Here is a 23,361-nt window from a genome sequence, read left to right on the forward strand (position 1 = left end):
GATGCAAGCACTGCCCAGCCTCACACCCTTACAGTTGCAGAAGAGGTGGGCCATGGGACAAGCACTGGTCAACAGCAGCAAAAGCAGCAACGGCAAAAAAGAGCAGTAGTAGCTGCCTCCCAACATGTGGCAGTCATGAAGTGGCCACAGCAAGTTGTAACAATGGCCACTGTGAAGGGCCATGGAAACCCAAAAGGTAGGTCCATAAACTACAGAGCTAACTGCCTAGTAAGGTTGAGGAATCTGGACCTTCTAGCCCTGCAAGAACTTTAACTGTAGAGCTAAGGGTACCAGAGCTTTAACATTTACGAATCAAGGACACCAGAACTGAAGGCCTGCACAAGAGCTATATAACACTAGAGGGTGCTACCTGCTGCTGTTACTGTAGTCTGTCAACCACTCACTGCTGTCCAACACCGAGAAACACACAAGCACTGAGTGCTCCCTGCCTGTCCAAAATTTCTCTCACATGAACCATATAAACGCCAGCAAGCTGATAGTGATACCAAGGTTTGAATCATATATTCTACCACTAAATACCTGTACTATGGAAATAGGTACTACCTCAAAGGATTCCTGTAATAAATATGTAACACAGAGTAAATAGGGTTTTAATACCTTATTATTTTTTGTGTATGAGTATACTGCCAGCATGTATGTAAGTGCACCCATGTTGTGCAATGCCCAAGGAGGTCAGAAGAAAGCATTGGATTTCCCTGGAACTGAAGTTACAGAGGGTTGTTAGCTGACATTTGGATGGTAGGAATCAAATCCAGGTCTTCTGCAAGAGCAGTCAGTGCTCTTAGCTGCTAAGCCATCTAATTACATGCCACTAAATATAACAGAGATAGGAACTACTTCATAGGATTCTTCTCGTTAATACGTAACAGAGATTAAGTAGTTTTTTTTTAAATTGCACACCATATGATAGGGTCTCAATAAATTATCACAATGGAAATAGAAAAGAACATTATCCCCCACCACCCAACTCTCTCTCCACTCTATTCTTTTACCACTCCCTACGTGATCTACTGCTATGCTTAATACAATGTCCTATAATTAATAAAAGGTCTAGTCCCTCACTTCACTAAGAGCTCTTAAGAAAACCAAAGGTTGGGGCTAGAGAGATGGCTCAGCCGTTAAGAGTACTGACTGCTCTTGCAGAGGACCCGGGTTCGATTCCCAGCACCCACATGGCAGCTACAAACCATCCTTAACTCCAGTTCCAGGGGAATCCGAAGGCCTCTTCTGAACTCCAGAGCATTGCATGACACAGATGCACTCACATACATGCAGGCAATTCACTTGTACACATAAAATAATTTTTAAAAAAAAAAAAAGGGCCGGGCATGGTGGCACATGCCTTTAATCCCAGCACTTGGGAGGCAGAGGCAAGCAGATCTTTGTGAGTTCGAGGCCAGCCTGGTCTACACAGTGAGTTCCAGGACAGCTGGTGCTACAAGGAGACCCTGTCTCAAAAAAGACAAAACAAAAAACAAAAAACAAAATACAAAGGTTATCTTATAGATTCCCTCCAGCTTATTATTAGCACTTGTTTAGCACAATTCAAGTACTAAGCAAATGTTTGTTACAGGATTTACATAAGAATGAGTGGAGCAGAATGGTTAGAATTGGAGAACTGACTATACTTCATGGCAAACACAACAGTGTTTTCATTTCTTATGCTTGCCACTGATCAGATACAATTCCTGGGGAAAAATCATTTTTTAAAAATCCTTTACAATAGTGAAATGTAATTCTGGACCTACTGAAAACACAGCACAAAGAAGCTAAAACAATGGATCAAATGTCCCACATTTGGGTTTATTTACAGATAGCAGAATTACTGTTTTACAACCCACACCAAACAATATGCTAAGGACAATGCTATAAAAATAACACAGTTAGTTGTTCAGGTCCAAAAAATAAATTTTCTATGTTCAACAAAACTAAAATTCTCAAATATTTTACAAAAGGTGCTGGTAATAGACTCTACTAGCTACCCACATTTTTACTTTGGAATGGCTATACTTATTTTTGTTTTCTCTTAAGACTATAATTTTACTTTAAAACAGACAATAAAGCAAAAAAAGAGACTGAATCACACTAATTTTCAATGGTCTGAACTTTGAATACTATTTTACTTTGAAACCAGAAATTAAAACCAAGTACTATTTTCTTTTTTCTAGCTTCTTTCTATGAACTGGAATAAAATCAAACTGCAGGATAGCTTCACATGTCAACCTGACATACCTGGAAAGAGGGAACCTTAATCAAGGCATTTCCTCTATGGGATTGGCCTTTGGCCATGTCTGTAAGGCATTTTCTTAATTGCTAATTGATGGGGGGAGGTCCAGCCCATTGTGGATCACCCAGGCAGGTGATCCTAGGTTGTATAAGAAAGCAGGCAGAGGGGCTGGAGATATGGCTCAGCAGTTAAGAAAACTGTTTTTGCAGAAAACGTGGGTTCAAATCCCAGCACCCACATGGCAGCTAACAACTGTCCGTAACCCAAATTCCAGGGGATCCAACAGCCTTTTCTGCCCTCCCCAGGCATTGCATGACACAGGTGCACTTACCTACACGTAAGCAATTCACACAAAATAAAAATAATATTTTTAAAAAAAAAGAAAAAAAAAAAAAAGGAAAGCAGGCAGGGCACAAAGCAGAGGGCAAACCATTAAGCTGCCTTCCAGCAGCCTTCCTCCAAGGTCTGGGCTTCAGTTCTTGCCCTGAGTTCCTGCCTGACTTCCCTCAAAGAGAGACTGTCACTCAGAAGTGGAAGGAAGATGCAATAAACCCTTTCCTCTCCAGTTGGTTTTGGTCCATTTTACCATAGCAATAAAAAATAAACTAGGACACAAACTCAAAATGAATAAATATATCACTTGAACAAAACCCTCCCCCAAAATAGTTTTAAGATATATGTTTATTTCCATTAAAATCAGAAGGCTTGCAAAGAGTATATAAAGCACTTTGACTTTTAGGAATTTACATTACAACCTTTAATGGGCTTACCAAACTGCCCAGTTTGGAGGGGAAGGGCACATACACAGACAGTACTTTTCTCTTTAAAGAAAGTAAGTTTCCAGATCAATGTAATATTACACTATACATAGATAGAAAATTATAAGCGTTTAACCTAAGAAAGCAAATAATTACTTTAAGAACTATGTCTCTGGGGGCTGGAGAGATGGCTCAGCGATTAAGAACACTGGTTTGTTCTTGCAGAAGACCAGGGTTCGAATCCCAGCACCCACATGGCAGCTAACAGCTGTCTATAACTCCAGTCCCAGGAGATCCAACAGTCTCTTCTGACGTCTGGCAGGCATTGCACGACATGGGTGCACTTACCTACATGCAGGCAATACAAAAAAAGAAAAGAGCCAGGCATGATGGTGCACCCTCTTTAATCCCAGCACTCGGGAGGCAGAGGCAGGAGGATCTCTGTGAGTTCAAAGCCAGCCTGGTCTACATAGTGAGTTCCAGGACAGCTGGGGCTACAGGGAGACCATCTCAAAAAGACCAAAAAAAGAAAAAAAGTAGCATAGATAGTACTTCCTGCCTATATCTCTGATCCAGTGAGGGTTTACTCTCTGGCAACAGCAATCCTGCCCAGCCACAAATCCAAAAGAAAGCCAGAAAATAGTCTAACAAGATTGATGAGTCTAATTCTGGCCCACAGTGATTATAACATCAGATCAGATTCGATTTATATTTCATGATGGATAGGTCTGTTTGGGGCCTACCACACATTCCTTTCATCCCAAATACTGCCTTCTGACAACCCAAAGCTTCTATGTAACAGCTCACTGAATCCTGCCTTCCACTGCAATATGTGCTAAAGATAATCACACCATTTAATCCAAACTTGTTTTTCCATAGCACACGATACCAGTTTAAGTACATTTTTACACATATGTTAAAGTGAAAATGAGAGCTGGGCAAGGTAGTTGCCTGCCTTTACAGGAGGTAGAGGTAGAGTGATTTCACATCTGTGAGATCGAGACCAGTCTGGACTATATAGCGAGTACGAGGCCAACTGGGGCTACAGAGAGACCCTGTCTCAAAAACATAAAAGAGTAAAAATTATTAAACTAAAAATTGACCGTTAAATGTCAAACAGTGCCGGAGGGGAGGTGACACAGCAGAGTTTGCACTCTCCAGGACTGATTATTCCTCAGCAGTCCTACCTACTTTAATTAATCAGTCACTAACAACAAAAATCTATTCCATCAAAGCAATAATCATGTTCAGCACATCTTTATTGGAGTGACCACATTTTATGCCTCTGCACATAGTAGGCTGTGAAATAACTGCTCATATATAAGAAAAAATACTTCTGCAGCCCTCCATTACATTTTGGAAACTACGATTGAAAGTGAATGAAATAAGCAATCTAAACTTTAAAAGGCAAAGATAAAATTAAACTATTTGACAATCCTCCTAGCACTAACCATGATCATTTCACACCATTATCACAAATAACACACTTATGGAGCACTTTGTAGTTAACAAAATGCATGCATGTTTGTCATACATTATCATACAATAATCCTAACAAGGGAGGTAAGGTAAAACCAGTATGAAATCAGGAAGGACTGAAGCTAAAAAAAACTAAGTTAAAATTATTCAGGATTGTATAGCAGTATTAAAATAAGTGTAAGCCATTCGATTCTTAAGTTTAGTACACTTTTCAATACATATAAAAATGGAATAAGCCATGCATATTCTAAAATAAACCCATGAAAAGAACTCAGCCCAGTATGACCACACACTTTGAATAAAGTCTTCACACTTTTTAGTATAAACTACAAGAACATCTTTTAAAAGTTTTAACAGCCATCATGCCCAGTATGTTTTTTTTTTTTAATGCCATAAAGTAAATAAAAGTAAAAAATTTAGCCAGACATAGTAGTATACACTTGTAATTCCAGTGCTTAGGAGGCTGAGGCCAGAGGATTGCAGGTTTGAGGCTAACATGGGTTACACAGCTAGTTCAGGGCTACCCTGGACTATATAATTTGACTCTTTAAAAAAAAATTTTTAATTAAATTAAATAAAAGTTTTGTCTGACATATAAAGCAACTTGATAGACAAGTCATCTAAATGAGTAAAAGAGGAGCCAGAATTCCTGTCAGATAAATCAAATCAGGAAATTGAGAGTAAACATTTAAGCACTTGAACAAAGTTATCACAATATAAAGTAATAATCAGCTGCTTCATAGCAGCTGTTATTTTTGCAAGACTAGAAGGAACACCCGGACTACTTTATTCTATATCTGAAGCATTCTGATGAAAAAAAGCATATTTTCTATAGAGGAATATGAAGAGCAAATCTCACTACATCACAATAGTTTTAGGAATCTCCTCCTGATCTAACCTAATATTTTACTTTCCATAAAGTTGAAAGTATTATTTGCTTAGCAATTAATTTAGTACATAAAAATATCAAGAGTGTATAAACTACATAAATGTCTTTGATGGTGGCTGTCAATCATTCATTTAAAAAAAAATAGCAAGGTAGTACACTGTTGTTCCTCATTTCCCATTCTGAGCAACTTGCAAAGGTACTGGGTAGCAGTAACTGACCAGCACAACAATCACTAACCTAAGAGTTGCTTAGCATTCACTCTATCATTTACAAACATATTCTCTCCCCCATGCTCCCAAACTTGCAATATTTTTTTCTATCAATTAAATCTACCCCAAGCAACAATCAGCTTAGGTTACTCTCTTTCAAATCTTAGTTACCTGAAAAACTTTCTCCCATTCTCTTCCCTATTGATTTCAATTCAAACCTCAAAAGGTAAAAATCAACCTTAACCATAGCTAGGTTACAAAAGGAAAAGACAGGTCTGTACTGCACCAGTATCAAGCAAAAACAATGCCATCCACCTATGAAGCTGTTCAAAGTCTGCAGAAAGGCCTATCAGTCACAAGTCTCCATTTCCTATGTTCCTCTGATTAAATCCCCTTATCAATCAAGTACCAGCATTCAGAAAAAAAATTTTTTTAATTAATACTTTTGGCTTTTTGAATTTGCCTGCCATTCCTGAAAATTACCTTCTATTTTTTGTTCCTGTAAACATGTACATATTTAAGCTTACCATTGCTCAGTTATTAAGCCTCCAATAAGATAGCCTACTTTCAGCAGGGAGTGGTGGTACACGCCTTTAATCCCAGCACTTGGGAGGCAGAGGCTAGGCCAGCTAGGGCTACAGGGAGACCCTGTCTCAAAAAGACCAAAAAAAGATAAGCTATTTTTATTTTATATACTTATAAGACTTCCTACAGAAGAATATATTCTAATTTCCAAACTAATCCTTTTTCCAAAGCTTTCTATAGATACAACTAAAATACCTGTAATTGAATTTGTTAAACTATACAATGAAGATCTTACAGCTTTATAAGAATATTTAATTTAAAAAATTACCAAGTAACATTATTTCCATTACTTCCTACAAGAGATACCATATCCCTTCAAATAATAATTAATTTTTAATTTACAACTAGGAGTAGCAATGCTATTCTCAGTTAATCTAACAAGGAACATGAGAGAAAAATGTAAAAAAAAAAAACCCAATTGATTTTAATTATTTGGGATCAAATCCATACTGGGTTTTGTATTTGCAACTATCTTTCCTCCCTCTAAAACTGGCCTAACATCCCAACCACCCCCCCCCCCCCCCAAAAAACACACACACCAAAAAGAGAGACTTTGGAGAACCTAGCAATGCCATTCAAAAAAGGTACATCAAAATCCACCTCTCCAGGAAAGAAAAGTATGCCATTCAAAAAAAAAAACACATCAAAATCCACCTCTCCAGGAAGGAAAAGTATGGTCAACTGGGTCAGTTCACAACAAAGACATTTAGCATTCTTTCCCATCAAGAAATGCCAGGAGAGATGCTAACCAGGTTCTCAGGAAATAAATAAAGGCCTTTGGAAAGACACAAGCCAACATTGACAGTGCATCTGCAAAAAGGAACTGGTGCTACTGTCTGAGAAAAGTACAGCTGATCTTAGTATCAGTATCTCCCACATTGCTTACTCATTACTTGAAATGTCAGAAGCTAAGGACATAGGTAGAAAGGAAATCCTCTTGAAACAGAATCTTCATCCATGAAAAAAACCATAAGTCAGTAACTTTGCCCTTTCCACATGTTCTTTGTAATCTCCAGTCAGATAGTTCAATTAAATGTAAAAGTGGATGAGACATTAACAGCTCCTAATTAAATCATTTGCAAAATTAGAAATTTTACCAAGCTACACTTAGCTTGATGATGAGTAAAATCAAAACACATATGCTCTTTTAATTTTTTTAAATCACCCAGGCTAAAAAAGCAAATTAGTATCGTTACTCTTTTTCCTCCAGTAATAAAAGAAAAAAGTCATTATTTTTTCCTCAGAAGTGTCTATGATAATCTCTTCAGTATGTTTTTTTTTAAAGAGAGCAATAGAAGTGTCATAGGCAGCTCTGGAGGGAGGATGGCAGGGAAGAGAAAGAAAAAAAGCAGATAAAGTCTTTTATACTTTTTTTTTAGTGTATGAGTATATTGCCTGCATGTGTGTAAGTGTACCCATGTAGTACAATGTCCATAGATGTCAGAAGAGGGTGTTGGATCCCATGGAACTGTAGTTATAGACAATTGCTAGCTGCCATGAGGGTGCTGGGAACCGAACTCTGCAAGAGTAAGCAGTACTCTTAACTGCTGAGCCATCTCTCCAGCCCCTATTTTTTCTTTTTAAATCCCCTATTCATCACGTGTAAGGCCACCAATTTCCAGATTAGTGTATTAAAATGAGCGGAAGAAACAGAATCCAACAAATGTGTAATGTACCTCCTTCAGTGTACCAGCAGCACCTTCCCTGGGTCAACTAAGTTCCAGGGGACTATGAGCATCTCTCAAAATGTCCTCTAACTGTGGTGAGTCACCTGTCCTCTGGATCAAGGAAGCCGTGGAGACCCCACCAGATGATCCTGAACCAGTGTCCAGTCTACAAAGAGGAGGGTCAACAGAGAGGAAACATTTCTTCCATGCTTCCAAGCGAAGCCAGCCATGGTCGAGCAGGACCTTTGACTTATCTTCACATGGGCAGAACTGGTAAAAGAAAAGAGCCAGGGGCTCCTCCCAAGCCCATGTGACCCCTGAGGAACAGATCCTCAAATGACCTTAAGAGTAAAAATAAATTGGCTTATCTGGGCTAATTCTAGGGTCTTAAACACCCAAATAAAAGGAAAGTATAACCAAAGATTAATGGGATCAATATAATTTTTTAAGAGTCCATATATATAGCTAAAGGCTAAATAACAAGAAACAATGTCAGACAGGAGATACCTTCTTTTGAGTTGTTGGCCAGGGTGGCCCAAAAGGGACTCCCAGATAGTAACCCAGCATAGAACTGGGAAAATGAACAGCAGACCCTAATCTTATCTAAAGGAATATTGACAACTGATTACTGCTAGATGAGGAACAGCTGACCCTCCTCAAACAAAGACCTCTAGATAGGCTTAGATTCACCAGAAGGGCAAGTAGTGGGGGAAAAAAAAAGAAGACATATTTGAGGAGGAAGCATAAAAATGTACTTCATGTTAAAACAGCAAAGGTGATAAACATTATCAGTGAAATCTACCTGATGACTTTATACCTATACTCAGGTACTAAGGATCCGAGTGTAACTGACTGTGACTAGTAATAATCAGATACATAGAATTAAAGACATGTGCAAACATCTAAGTGTTAGTAGCATTAAAAATGTAGGAAACAGCATATTTTTTTAAATGAAATGGAGATATTCTTTAAAGGGTTAAAAACTCACTCAATTTTATGTCTTACAGGATTTACACTGAGTTCAATATTGTATAACTGTATGATTCAACTGTGAACCTAAAAATTTACAGCCACTTTTGAAAGAGATGTATCCTTGCTCTGGAATGTGTTACTGAATATGTTAAAGCTGTAATGAAATGCTTCTAAAAAAAAAAAAAAATACAGTACTCTTTCTTTACCTCAATACTACTACAGCTCAAGGTACAAAAGAATGAATTACAAGCCGCCACATTCATAAAAGACAAAGATCCACAATGAACTGATTAAAAAAAAAATCAGGAAGAAGTCACTGGTGGGCACTATGTTAAAACCAAAGGCATAGGGGAAAACAGTTCATTTTAACCTTGAGAAACTTTAAAAGAAAACAAACGAACAATAAAAAAAAAAGAAACTGATATCAACATACTACGGGGGAAAAAAAATAAATGCCACATGGTGGCACATGCCTTTAATCCCAGCACTTGGGAGGCAGAGGCAGGTGGATCTCTGAATTTGAGGCCAGCCTGGTCTACACAGTGAGCGCTAGACTAGCTGAGGCTACAGGGAGACCCTGTCTCAGAATTAGCTGCTACAGAAGAACATGAAATAAAACAAAAATCTAAGGCTAATGCAATAAAGTAATAGGTAAAAGAGGGTAACTGTTTTGGTCCCTGCTTGAGTTCCTTTGTTGCTAGAGTGAAAAGCTATCATTAGCTAGATAACTTACAAAACAAAAATCACTCTCTCTAGGTCCTAGAACAAATCAGAACACCAGCAGAGCTGCACTCCTCTGGAAGTTCCAAGAACATCTCATTTTCTACTAGAACTTCTGGTAGCTGGGCCATAACCTGCCTGTGTCCTTGTGACTTTATTATTCCATACTCTGCCTCCATGGTCAAATCTCTCTGTGTCGGTTCTCTTCTATAGTCTTTTCTAAGATTATCTGTCCCAAAGAGATAATCTAGGATGACCTTATTTCAAGATTTTAAAATTAACTGCAATCTGTAAAAACTCATATTACAAGAATTTGACATGAATATTCCTAAATATTCGAGCCTCCCCCCCATAACTCATAGTTCATAACTGATTCAAGTTCTGAATCCATACATTACGTTGTTAGGCTGTAGAGTCACTGGGGTCATGGGAGCTTTCCCTCACTACCACTGAGAAGTATCTACCCTCAAAACAGGAGAGTATTCAAGAGAATTGATGGGGGAGGGGTACATTCCACTTTTGTTGGATGCTGTCAACTAGAACCAGGAATTTCTAGCCTCAGGAACTGTGGGTAATACAACTCAGTTCATGGTATTTTGTTTAAGCAGCTTGAACAAAACTATCTTTCAAAGGGCGCTTTTTTTTTTTTTTTTTTTTTTTGGTTTTTTTGAGAGTTTGTCTCTCTGTAGCCCCAGCTGGGCTAAAACTCCCTGTGTAGACCAGGCTGGCCTTGAACTCACAGAGCTCCACCTGCCTCTGCCTAGTGCTGAGAGAGTACTGGGATTAAAGGTGTGTGCCACCACACCGGGCTTCAAAGGGCTATTTTTTAGACTATCATAGTTTTCAGTTAGTTCCTTAGCTCAACAGATCACAGATCTAATAACCAAGAGACAGCAAAGAACAAAAGAGACATGATAAAAGAAAACAGAGAGGAAATCATAGTAAATGAAGTCAATTTCAACTTCAGGATGGTGGGAAAGGGATATGCATTCAGTAGAAACTATACTTTGAATTATATTTTCCCAAGCAAGCACTATGTAGTTTACCTTTCTCTCCTGTGCTACTGGAACAGTGGCAGCCTTGCAATCAAAAGGGCAAATGACCACTACTCTTTCATGTTCTGTGTTCTAAACAATGATGTTGAGAATCTAGAATAAGTGTATTAACTTCATTTTCAATGTTTTATTTTAAACTAATAATGGGCTTAGCAGTAAGCAATACCATTATAAATTGATGAGTACTGTATTAGTTTGCTTCTCTATTGCTGTGATAAAACACTGACCAAAACCAACTTGGGGAGGAAAGGGTTTATTTCATCTTTCACCAAGTGTTATTTCATCTTTGACAGTGAAGTGAAGGCAGGAACTTGGAGGCAGGAGCTGAAGGAGAGACTGTGGAGGAATGCTTCTGCTTACTGGCTTGTATCACTAGCCTGTGTTTTGCCTTTTTGTTTGGGGAGAGGTGAGATGTTTTTGAGACAGGGTTTCCCTGTAGCCCCAGCTGGCCTCCATCTCATAGAGAGCCACTTGCCTCTGCCTCCCAAATGCTGGGATTAAATGCCTGTACAACCACACCTCACTAGCATGGACAATTTTTTAAAGAGAAATTTGTTTCAAGTTCTAAAAGGATATTCTTTCCCCTAAAGTATTCTTGCTATAATCTAACTTGTTTCTTCCATGAGGCATTATTATACTTTTCTCAAACAAAAGAAACACATAGGTCAGCCTGGAGCTAACAGATACTGTAATGACTAAGCCTATCCCATCTTATATCCTTGCTAATCCAAGTCTCCCCCAAGACACATTAGATCTCCTATTTGCACTAACCCATATCTCAACTACTCTACACATTCCTCTCATCTGCAAGTTCAAGCTGCAAACAATGCGGAGGCTCCAGGACAGGTGTCCGAGTTGTTGGCGTGGGTTTTTCAGAGATACAGCTGCAATGCCATGCTCACACTCGTCTAACCTCAATAAATTCGCTAGTTCACTGAGCTAGTTCAAATTTGCTAGTTTACTTGAAGAGAATCGTTTCTTTGGTTTGCTACTAGTGCTGCATCTGGGGTGAACAGACATTTGTTCTTGTCTCCCCAGGAAAATTCACACAACAAATCATATTCCTTAGGACCCTGCAAAATCTGGCTTCTCTTTGATTTTAAACAATGATTCTCTTGCTCATTATCTTTCTGGTACACTAGGCATCTTACAATTTATTAAATACACAAAGCTCTATGCCACCTAATCTATAAAACACAGATATTTACAGGTATAGCAGTAATTATATTCTTCAATCAACCTATAGAAACCCACATAACACGAGTTAATTAGCTCTTAGTACTAACAGTACAAACGGACCAGGAAGGAGGGGCCTGTAGTGAAAGAAGACTGAAGAAGTCCAAAAGAAGTCATTCAAAGTCAATGGACTGCCAAAGACTCTGCCACCTCCTAAGTCTTTTTGTACCATGCCCCCAGCTCATGTGTTCACCAAAGAGCCTCCAGAGGGACGGAGGGCAAAGACGACAAAGTGCAGTGTGATGATGAGTGCAGTGTTGGGCATCTATTTCATATTTCACTTGCTTCCATCAACTCCACACAGCAATCATCATCAAGTTTCACAAGGAATATTTAAATTTAACCCTATAGGAGGCAATAAGATATGCAAGTGTATTTGTTATATTCATTCCTATTTTATTCCTTTTCATGCTACTGTAAATGAATTACTCAAACTTTATTTTCAGTGTGCTCAGTATAAAATACAACTGAATGGCCAAGTGTAGTGGCATGCCTTTAATCCCAGGTAGAGGCAGAAAGAGGGATCTTTTTCTACACAAGAAGTTCCAGGCCAGCTGGGGCTCAGGGAGATCCTGTCTCCAAAAACAAAAAACAAAACAAAAAAACCCAATTGTTATATTCTAATACTGTACCTTGCAATCTTTTAAAATGTATTCATACTTATGTGTGTGTGCATGCATGGTGTGCGTGTGTGCGTGTGTATACCACATAAATGATAAATGCAGGCACTCAATGGAAACCAGAAGAAAGCATCAGATTCTATGGAGCTGGAAACTGAACTCAGGTCCTCTGGAAGAGCAGCAAGTGCTCTTAACCACTGAGCCATCTCTCCAGCCTTGAAATCTTTTTGAAAAAAGAATTATTTTTATTTTATGTGCATGTGCTTTGCTTGCATGTATGTGAGTGCACCATATGTGTGCCTGGTTCCCAAAGGTCAAGAGGGTATCAGATCCCATGGAACTGGAGTTAAGGACAGGTATTATGCACTATGTGGGTGCTGGGAACTGGTCCCCTGGAAGAGCAGTAAGTGGTCTTAGCCACTAAGCCATCTCCCCAGCCTCCCATATCTTGCTATCTTGCTGAAACTCACTTATTTGCTGTAGTATTTTTTGATGGGTTTGGTTTTCTGTACATAACTGCAAAAAAAATAGATTTACTTATTTACCAATCTAATTATCTTGTATTTCTTTCCTTACCTAACTGCCCTGGCTAGAAACTCCAGTACAATGCAGAATAGAAGTAGATATCCTTGTCTTGCTCCTGATCTTAGCAGGAAAGCCAAAAAATAGTCTTTTAACATTAAGTACAGTATTGGTGCTGGGCGTGGTGGTGCATGCCTTTGATGCCAGCATTCCAGAGGTAGAAGGAGCTCTGTGAGTTCAAGACCAGCCTGGCCTACATAGTGAGTTCCAGGACAGCTGAGGCTACCAACTACATCAAAATTATAATTCTTATAAACTAAAAATTAAATAATCTAATGTTTGTTATCACAATTCTCTCTCCACAAAAGCAATCACTTAATATTTTGCAATTACTTACAGTAACCCAAAAGATCAAGAATATGTTAAGAATGAGATAAATATAAGAAAGTAGATAGTCTCAAGAAGGCAATCTGATAGGTAAGTTACCATTATCTCACTTGATAGCAACTTTCTCCTATTTCCTAGCATTCATGAGCAAAGGTCAGCATAAAATAAACCCAGTGCCTGCATAGTTCCTTTTCTCTAGTCTTAAAATTGGTAATCATACTAAATATCAAAAGTCTCTTCACAGAAAACTAATCATCTATCCTCAGCATCTAGAAGTAAAACCTTAGTGCCATAAAATATGGTATACCACAGGCTATCAAGTATTTTTCAGTTAATTTATTAAGCAAATAGTTGTTGAACATTTACTTTATATCAGGCAGTATGCTGAGCAATGAAACAGAATGGTGGGTGACAAAACCAAGTTTACACTACAACAGAGAAGACAAATGCATACAAGTCAATGCATACAAGCACAATACATGTAATTTTAAAATAAAGCAAAGTAAAGGATGAGGTACTTACTGAGCAGGGAGCCACAAGAAAGACAAAAACATTGAGGCTGAAGATAAAGTACAATGCGCTTTATCTTCACAAGCAGAGTGCTTGCCAACACAGGCAAGGCCCTGAGTTCTATCCCCAGCACTGAGGAGGGAGGAAATTCTATACTTCATCTAGGTGACAGTACAGACACTGAACTGTGTCCTTAAGACTTGTGTAAACTACTGTACATAAGATCTCTGTTTTATTTTTTAAGTCTGCTAAAAGCCAATACCACCAAAATTGACCTCACTAAACTCCAATGATGATTTTCTTATTGGTTACCACAATTATTTAGGACTCCATCTCACATTACATTTTGGATAATCCAAAACTCCAGTCTGTGTTAAAGAGGAACTAAAATGTAAGGGCTATGCACTTGAAATTGTTCCTTGATCCATGCAGTCTAGTACAGTCAGTCAATAAGATCATGTTCTCTAAAGCTTGACAGAATGCATTAAACTCTGCCTCTACCACTTCCTAGCTAAGTTTACTTATTTCAGGTCCTTGTGCCTTAAGTTTCTGGTCAATACAATAGAGATAATAGGATTGTATCTCATAGAATTCTTGTAGGAATTAAGTTAATTTATGAACTGTACTTAGAACAGTGGCTGGCACATGAGAAACACTAGCTAGGTGTTTGCTGCTGCTGTAGCCACTACTACAAATCTTACTACCATTAAGTACTAGGAACTACAAAAAAGGCACAATTAGTCCAGTAAATAAATAGCACAGATAGTTAACAGTTAGTGGCACCAGTAGCACTCCATATTTCTGCTTCAATTTATAACTAGAGCAACTCCATATTTCTGGAGTAAATTTGTCCTACAATAAATAACCAATTTAGCATACTCCATCAGAACTGTTCTTTATATGTATGCACTATGTAGAACAGATCTTAGAACACCTAACTCATACCACTCAGTATTTCATTGACGTTAATGGATTCTAACCTAGGAGGAAAATGTCTTCATGTAACAAGTGGGTAGTTGGTAGTTAAGTTAGTAGATACAGTTAAGGAATAAAATTACTTTCAATGGACTTAAATAGTCTTACTTCAATGAATGCCACACCCTTTGTGATGATTCATCTTGACTGTCAATTTAACAAGATCGTCAACTTAACCAGCACCTAGGAGTTGTATGTTTGGGTGAATCTATGAGGGCATTTCCAGAAAGGAGAGACGATCCATCTTGAATATAGGCAGTGCCATGCTGTGGGGCTAGGGTCCCAGACTGGAGAGAAAGGAGAAAGCAAGCAGAGCACTGAGATTCTCTCTGCTTCCTGACTTCAGACACCTCACACTGCTGCTGCTACACCTCTCCCACCACGGCAAGACTGGTTCCCCACAAATCACATGTAAAAATAAACCCTTCCTTAAAATGCTTTGTCAGGTATTTTCTCACAGCAATAGAAGTAACTAATACATCCTCCAAAAAGGAATCTTGACTCTTTTATCTAGATGACAAGTGATATCAATGACTTGACAAGTATCTGTACCTACTATGGATTTAGTACTTTCCTTAATAGAATTAGGTGTCATCAAAGTTCTCTAAGATATAATTCCTGCTTTGACAGCCTAGTTAGAAAAGGTACACAAAAGCAACTTATTCATTGAGATACAAACATTTCTTGAAGGAGTATCAGGACCTGGCTCCAGAGATGTCCCTGTTTGGTTTTTAAAGTCCACCAGAAGAATACTGTCTAATGGATAAAACTGCACAATGGATACATTAAGTACAACAAAAGCTGTAAACAGTATGAAGCCAAGGAAAGGACATAATCTACAATGTGAGATTAGTCATTTGATGCCACTATGACAAAATGTGATAAAGACATGTTTTGGCTCACAGATTCAAGGTTCAGTCCATGGTGTTCCTGTGCCAGGAAGCAGGGCGTCATGGCAAGAAACATGTGGTAAAGCAAAGCTACACACCTCAATGTAGACACACTTCAAGTGTCACCTACTTCCTCCAACTAATATCCACTACTCAGCACTCTCATGATCCTATCACCCCTCAATAGCACTCTCAGCTGAGGACCAACCAAGCCTTCAACACACAAACCTTGTTAAGGGGTGGGAACATTATACCCAAGCCACAACTTCACTCACTGCTAGATCCTGAGGGACAGATAAATTTACCAGGACAAGAGGTGAGAGTATTTCAGGTAAGGTTAAAGCACATAACATAAATCAGAATGCCATCTGAACAAAAATATGCGATCAGGGCTGAAGAGATAGTTCAGCAGTTAAGGGCACTGGCTACTCTTGCAGAGGACCTGGGTTTGGTTCCCACCACCCACATGGCCGCTATCAACTGCCCATAACTCCAGTTCCAAGGGATCCAACATCCTCTTCAGGCCTCCACGGGCATTACACGCATGGGTATACTTAACATACATGCAGGTAAAACACACATATAATTTTTTTTAAAAAAAAGAAAGAAAACATAAGCCTAGATAGGTCTTCAACTGCATTCTGTAAGGAATGACTATTACATAAGATTCACATAAGGGGAATTCTGAATGTTTACCTGAATGGAACAGAAAGGTAGATAAGGCTAAAAACAGAAAATTAATAACAGTCAAAGAGTAGGGAAAATTTTCCTGTAAAGAGCCAGATAGTAAATATTTTAGGCTTTGGAGAACATGGCATTTTTCAACTACAAAATCATCTCATTTTGAGAGGAAAAAAAAAAAAAGCAAAAGGCAATGAATATATAAATTATTAAGGAGAGCAGGCCTATATTCAATTACAACTTGATTTGAAAAATTAGTAATTGTTCATATTTAGCCTTATGAGCTACAATGTGAAGCTCTGGTCTAAGCAAAGAATAACATCCAGGGGCACACAACTATGCATCTCTTGCGTGCTGACATCAGGTATGTGCCCTTGTCCAGCAGCTGAGGAGGCCCTGAGCAGTGCTGCCAACACCCCAGCAGAGAAGCTGAGGACATCTAATTTGAAGTATTTAAAGTGGATACAGAACTATTTCTGAAATACAGACGATTAAGTGTGTTGTTGTGGGCGATGGTACTGTTCGTAAAACATGTCTCCTGATATGCCACACAACAAACAAATTCCCATCTGGGTATGTACCAACTATGCAGTCACACTTATGATTGGTGGAGAACCATATACTCTTGGACTTTTTGATACTGCAGGGCAAGAGGATTATGACTGACTACGACCGCTGAGTTATCCACAAAGATGTATTTCTAGTGTGTTTTTCAGTGATCTCTCCATCCTCATTTGAAAATGTGAAAGAAGCCAGGTGTGGTAGGCCTTTAATGCCAGCACTCAGGAGGCAGAGGCAGGCAGATCTCTGTGAGTTTGAGGCCAGCCTGGTCTACAGAGTGAGTTCCAGGCAGCTGGAGCTACAGGGAGACCCTGTCTCAAAATGACCAAAAAAAAAGAAAGAAAGAAAATGTGAAGAAAAGTGGGTGCCTGAGATAACTCACCACTGTCCAAAGACTCCTTTCTTGCTTGTTGGGACACAAATTGATCTCAGAGATGATCCCTCTACTATTGAGAAACTTGCCAAGAACAAACAGAAGCCTATCGCTCCAGAGACTACTGGAAAGCTGGCTCATGATCTGAAGGCTGTCAAGTATGTGGAGTGTTCTGCCCTCACACAGAAAGCAATGAAGCAATATTGGCTGCCCTGGAGCCTCTGGAACCAAAGAGCCACAGGTGTGTGCTGCTATGAGGGCCCTCCAGAGCCTTCTCTGCAAGCTGGTGGTGTTATCATGCTAAAAGCAATGTTTAAATCAAACTAAGATTAAGAATTAAAATTTGTTTTTGCAATAATGACAAACACCCTGCACCTACCCACATGCTCTTGTGTGAGACAAGGCCTGTTGGTATGGCCCCTGCCCTCCCAGTACTAGTTACTTTTGAATAACTGTGTATTATCTGAAAAGTGATGAGTGCTAGTTTTATTTAAAAAAAAAAAGAAAAGAAAAAGAAAAAAAAATGTTTTTGTTTTGTTTTGTTTAAAAGCAAGGCATGCTTGTGACAACTCTGTAACAGACTAATTCCAGTTGTTAAAGCTGCTCCCTGGTTCCATTTTAGAGACTATCTGGAACATCCTAGTGGTTTCCCCCCCACCTCCTTTTTTTGTGAGAGAGAAGTGGGGAGTGGTTGTATTTTAGTCTTGTTTTTTAAATTCATTAACCAGTAGACAGCTCTTAGGGGAAGAGGACAGATTATTTCCACATTCCACTTCCTAGGTCTAGTTTAGAAAGTTTTCCCCACCTGGTGCTCAAGGAGTATAGACATGCCTCATTTAATAACATACTCCTTTTTGAAAGTTGCCTTTTCTGTCCTCCCTGAGTGGATCCAGTCTTTGATGAAACCCAATGAAGGTGGGTGGAAACTGTCCCCCACCTCTTTCTAGGATGCACTCTGTATGTGACTGTGACTTTCAAGGATATTTGTTTGCCATCTGCTGATTTTTTGTTTTGTTTTGTTTTTAGAGGGAGGGTATAATCTCTAACTTCTTTCACTGATAAATGAAAAAAAAAAAAAGAATTGTACCTTTTAAAAAAAATACACCAAATGGACTGTGTTCCTAATTTTTAAAAGTTTTATTTTGCCCCTGTCAGTCATTTTCTTTTATGCTTAGGATAGATTTGCAGCACACTGTGTGGTGTTTCTAGAACCCAGAAGATCTGGCACACGGGTTCCTTTGAGGTTGGTACTAGAAGACAGATTCCTGTGGATGATGGCCATGTTCTTTCACTGACAAGGTTACAGGCCTGCCTCGGGTTAAGAAGCTAACGGGTTGTGAGGGTGGGAAATACCATGTGGGCAGAAGTCGGGGCTAGCCCCCTTTTCCTGCCATGCATACAAGGAACCTTGAGGACCTGACTGAAGGTCTTGTTTAATAAAAATCATGGACTCTTTGTAAGTGTTACTAGAGATTTTACCAGATTCTTTTGTTTGCGGGTTCCAGTTTTTTAAAAATGTTTAGGTAATCTCCATCTTCCCCTAATCCTAATTCGTATAGATTCATCGAACAATGCTTTCTCATGTCTCAGTTCTTTGTGTATGCATTCTTTTCAGATGTATTAAACAAACAAAACCTTTAAAAAAAAAATAACATCCAAAACTTAAAGTTAGGACTAGAGAAAAGAAGAAAAGATTCTGGAGATCTTTAGGGGTAGACCTGCAGAATGGCTAGAAGTGATGAACTACGTGTAAGGAGGAAACAACTCTGACTTCTGGGAAGAAAGCCAGGGATATCTATGGATAACTCCATTTACCAAGACAGAGGAGAGGAAGGAAGACAACAAATAGCGGTATATTACTTTGTTTAGAGAACTGAAAGTGAGAAAATGGTTTGTTTTAACATTTTCAAGGTGTTAGATCAAGGAAGTTAAAAAAAAAAAAAATGAGTTTTCTAAGGAGCTAGAGAACACCCAGAATACTCAAACAGGTCTGGAATTCTGAGAAATTGGGATTTTAAGTCTAGATTTAGCCACAAAGTAAAAGGCCAGACAAGAAGGAATATAGTGAAATAAAAACAAAGGTTAAAATAAAAATATAAACATTTAAATGGTAAGGAATCAGGGACGTCTAAGAGGAAACTATGTGAGAACATTTCAGTACAGGGGAGCACAGTAAGACTCTTCAGGAAGATGACAATGAGTCAAACACAAGAATTCTAGTAGAATTTAGTTAGGATATTCTGGTCATAAAGAACATAAACATACACAGTGGTTAAATAAAAATGACATGGCTGGTTAGAAATCAGAAAAGTGCTTTGCCACATAAGCATGAGGACATGAGAAAGAACCAGGCATAGCAGTATATTGCTGAAATCCCAGCACCAGGGAGGCAGTGTAGCCCAATGGGTGCGGTCCAGATTCAATGAGAGACCCTATCCTGAAACAATAAGGTGGTAAACAATCTAGAAATACACTCGCCATCAGCATCTGGTCTGATAAAACAACTAACAAGAAATCAGATTGATAGTTACCAGGTTAAGAGGAGAAAACGGAGTGATTGCATAATGGGTAGTTTTCTTTGGGGGTACTGAAAATGTTTTGGAACTTATAAAGGCAATAGATGTACATTATGAAGGTGCTAAATAATACAGAATTGCATATTTTTTAAAGGTTAGTGTTTTATGTCCATTTCACCTCAATTAAAAAAAAAGTGAACAAACCAGAGAACTAGGATTAGAAATTAAGGTTTATAAACCAGTGTGGTTTAGATTTTATAAATCTAAAACCCTTCCAAAAATCATAATCAGAAAAAAAAACATAATAAGATTAAAACAAACAACTGAGGGCTGGAGAGATGGCTCAGCGGTTAAGAACACTGACTGTTCTTACAGAAGACCTGGGTTCAAATCCCAGCACCCACATGGCACCTAACAACTGTCCATAACTCCAGTTCCAGGGGATCAGACAGCCTCTTCTTTCTTCCTCAGGCATTGCATGACACAGGTGCACTACATGCACTACATGCAGGTAATACATGCACACACATGAAATAAAAATAATTTAAAAGAATTTTTTTAAAGACTGGTCAATTTTAGGTAGCGGTTTTCCAGATTTCTTATGAGTTTGAAAGCATTCGATTATCACTTCTACTAATTAGGGATATTTAATAAAGGACCCTAGTTTGTGCTGTGTGTTTAAGAAGTAACAGGGCTACTCAGCAGATCTGTGTTTTATCATTAACAAAGATTTAAAAATATGTATTTTATGAGTACTTATAAAAGTTCTGGTGGCACATGCCTTTAATCCCAGCACTTGGGTAGAAGAGGCACAGATCTCTGTGAGTTCAAGGCCAACCTGGTCTATACATAGTGAGTTCCAGGTCAGCTGGGGCTACCCGTTTTTGGGGGGGGGGGGTTGGTCTTTTTGAGACAGGGTCTCCCTGTAGTCCCAGCTGTCCTGGAACTCGCTATGTAGACCAGGCTGGCCTTGAACTCATAGAGATCTGCCTGCCTCTGCCTCCTGAGTGCTGGGATTAAAGGCGTGTGCCACCACACCCAGCTCTGTCTTTTTTAATGCTGTCTCAAAAATACAAAATAAATAAATAAATAATAAAAAAGTGCTATATTAAATGTGAGAGATCAATTTTAAAACCATTCCCAATTGTTCATATCTCCCTCACATAAATCAAAATTTAAACTGGCCTGATGGACTTACTTTGGCCAACACAGAGCAGTAAAACTAACATTGTGCCAGTTCTGAGCCTAGACTTTAAAGGTACAGCTTGCATGCTTTGACGCCTCTCTCCTGGAAATCTGCTCAGTTGTGATGAAATATAAGCCCAGGGCAAGCAAAAGAATAATTAGGGCTACATGACTTAAGACACTCTGTCCCCCATCTGACAACACAGCTAAACATCAGATACATGCGGGGTCACCCTAGACCAGCAAGCCTTAGTTTACCAGCTAAGTCACAGGTCATATGAAATACTCACAGAAAATCACTTAGCTCTGGTCCACAGCAACAGACAACCTGGTTTAACCAAAGACTTACAAATGATGGATATTTTGGGGCTGGAGAGATGGCTCAGTGGTTAAGAACACTGTTCTTGCAGAAGACCCGGGTTCGAATCCCAGCACCCATATGGTGGCTAACAACTGCATGTAACTCCAGTCCCAGGGGTCTTCTGTCCTTCGCAGGCATTGCACTACACGGGTGCACTTACCTACATGCAGGCAATATACTCATACACATAAAATAAAAAAAATAAAAAACAAAAAAAAGATGGATGTTTTAAGCCAAGTTTGGGGGTGATTTTTTAAAATGTATCCGTAATTAATATATATTAAAAATAGCCAAAGGGGGGGGGGCAGCAGAATTTCCTCTGATTTCCTAAGGCTCTAACAGTTTAAAAATTTTAAAGCAGCTTTCTATAACATGGTGTATCTTTGGGAAATGATCTTCATACTGTAGCAACTTAAGCTTATCAGTTTTACTTACAAGGCAATTAATTTTTTTTTTTTTTTGGTCTTTTTTTTCTTTTTGTCTTCTTGAAACAGGATTTTCCTATAGCCCCAGCTGGCATGAACTCACTATGTTGACCAGGCTGGCCCTGAATTCAGAGATCCGCCAGCCTCACCACACCCTGCTATGTTATTAATTTTAATACTAACTGAAATTTGCATTTGGGGGTGTTTTTCTTGCTTTTATTTTCCTTTAGTTTAAGACATCTCCATGAAAGTTACTGAAATTTCCAAGTGTTACTGTGACTATTAATTTTCAAAAAGCACTATCTCACAGAGATCCTCTTAACTCTGCCTCCTGGGTGCTGGGATTAAAGGTGTGTGCCACCACACCTGGCCAACAGCAATTTCTTTATTATTATTATCATTATTTTATGTGTATAAGTGTATTGCCTTTGTGTATGTAAGTATATCCGTATCATGCAATGCCTGTGGAGGTCAAAAGAGAATTCCACAGGAACTGGAGTTACAGACAGTTGTTAGCCATCATGTGGGTGCTGGGAATTGAACCCAGGTCGTCTGCAAGAGCAGTCAGTGCTCTTAACCACTGAGCCATCTCTCCAGTTTGCCAACAACAATTTCTTAATACAAACAATAAAAGCTTACTCCTAGTCAAAAATATTAAATATTAACTTAGTATCTCCATAAATACAATAGTTTCCCCAACTGATACGCATGTTATATTATTTGAGTATTATATAGAGGTAATATCTCTTCTTTTCCCTTTTAGGAAAAACTAAATGCTCAAGTCGCTGACTGTAAATGTTATTACTGTAGACACAGAGGTGTAAATAGGAAGGACTTATAAAAAAGGAAGTGAAATCCTTATTAATATGTTAAATCACTGCTGAATTTAACAGCATAATCTTTTGACTCTACCAGTCATCAATAAAAGAAAAAACTGCTGCTGAAGCATTTAAAACAAATTAAAATCCCCATGTGTGTTTAGCAATGTTAACACCTGAGCATTTACACATCCTGAGAAATTCACATAAGGAATTCAGTTTACTATTTTAAAATTTATGAAGTGTTCCTTGCCTTTATAAAGTTATAAAGGGTGGGTGTTAGAAGATCAATGGAGAGCTACCTTAGAAAACAGGGTTTTCCATCCATCAATGTTTCTCAGTACCAAATTCTCAACACACTACCAATTTATGGATGAAAGGGCATAATGACGAAGTTGATAGTTATCAAATATCCTAGGTAATTTCATTCTGTCTCACTTTTAAGAGAACAGGTTTCATATGTAGAAGTAAATATAGGTTTTTCTTAGACCACAGTTCAAACCCTAACTTCCTGTCCTCCAAGTTCTGCCCCAGGTTAAATTACAGGTTACCCAGTAGTTCTGATACTAAACATACAATATTCATGAATACTGCCAGGTATCCTTAACTTCCTGTCTTAAAATAGCTAGTCCACAAAACTCTACTACCCATCTCCTATCACTTAGTAAATAACCTGATATAGTATTTCTAGGTCATCTTTTACCTCCCCTCTTATTTTT

At 38.6% G+C, this 23,361-nt stretch overlaps 1 protein-coding gene and 1 pseudogene across 3 annotated transcripts in view; one reads left to right on the plus strand and one right to left on the minus strand.

Annotated features, from left to right (window-relative positions):
- Gsk3b (glycogen synthase kinase 3 beta) overlaps positions 1-23,361 on the minus strand; it is a 197,566-nt gene that overhangs the window by 149,941 nt on the left and 24,264 nt on the right. The window lies entirely within an intron of this gene.
- LOC103742008 lies at positions 182-17,594 on the plus strand (annotated as a pseudogene).

Source organism: Nannospalax galili, unplaced genomic scaffold (genome assembly GCF_000622305.1).
Source record: "Nannospalax galili isolate Female #2095 unplaced genomic scaffold, S.galili_v1.0 scaffold18, whole genome shotgun sequence".
NCBI lineage: Eukaryota > Metazoa > Chordata > Mammalia > Rodentia > Spalacidae > Nannospalax > Nannospalax galili.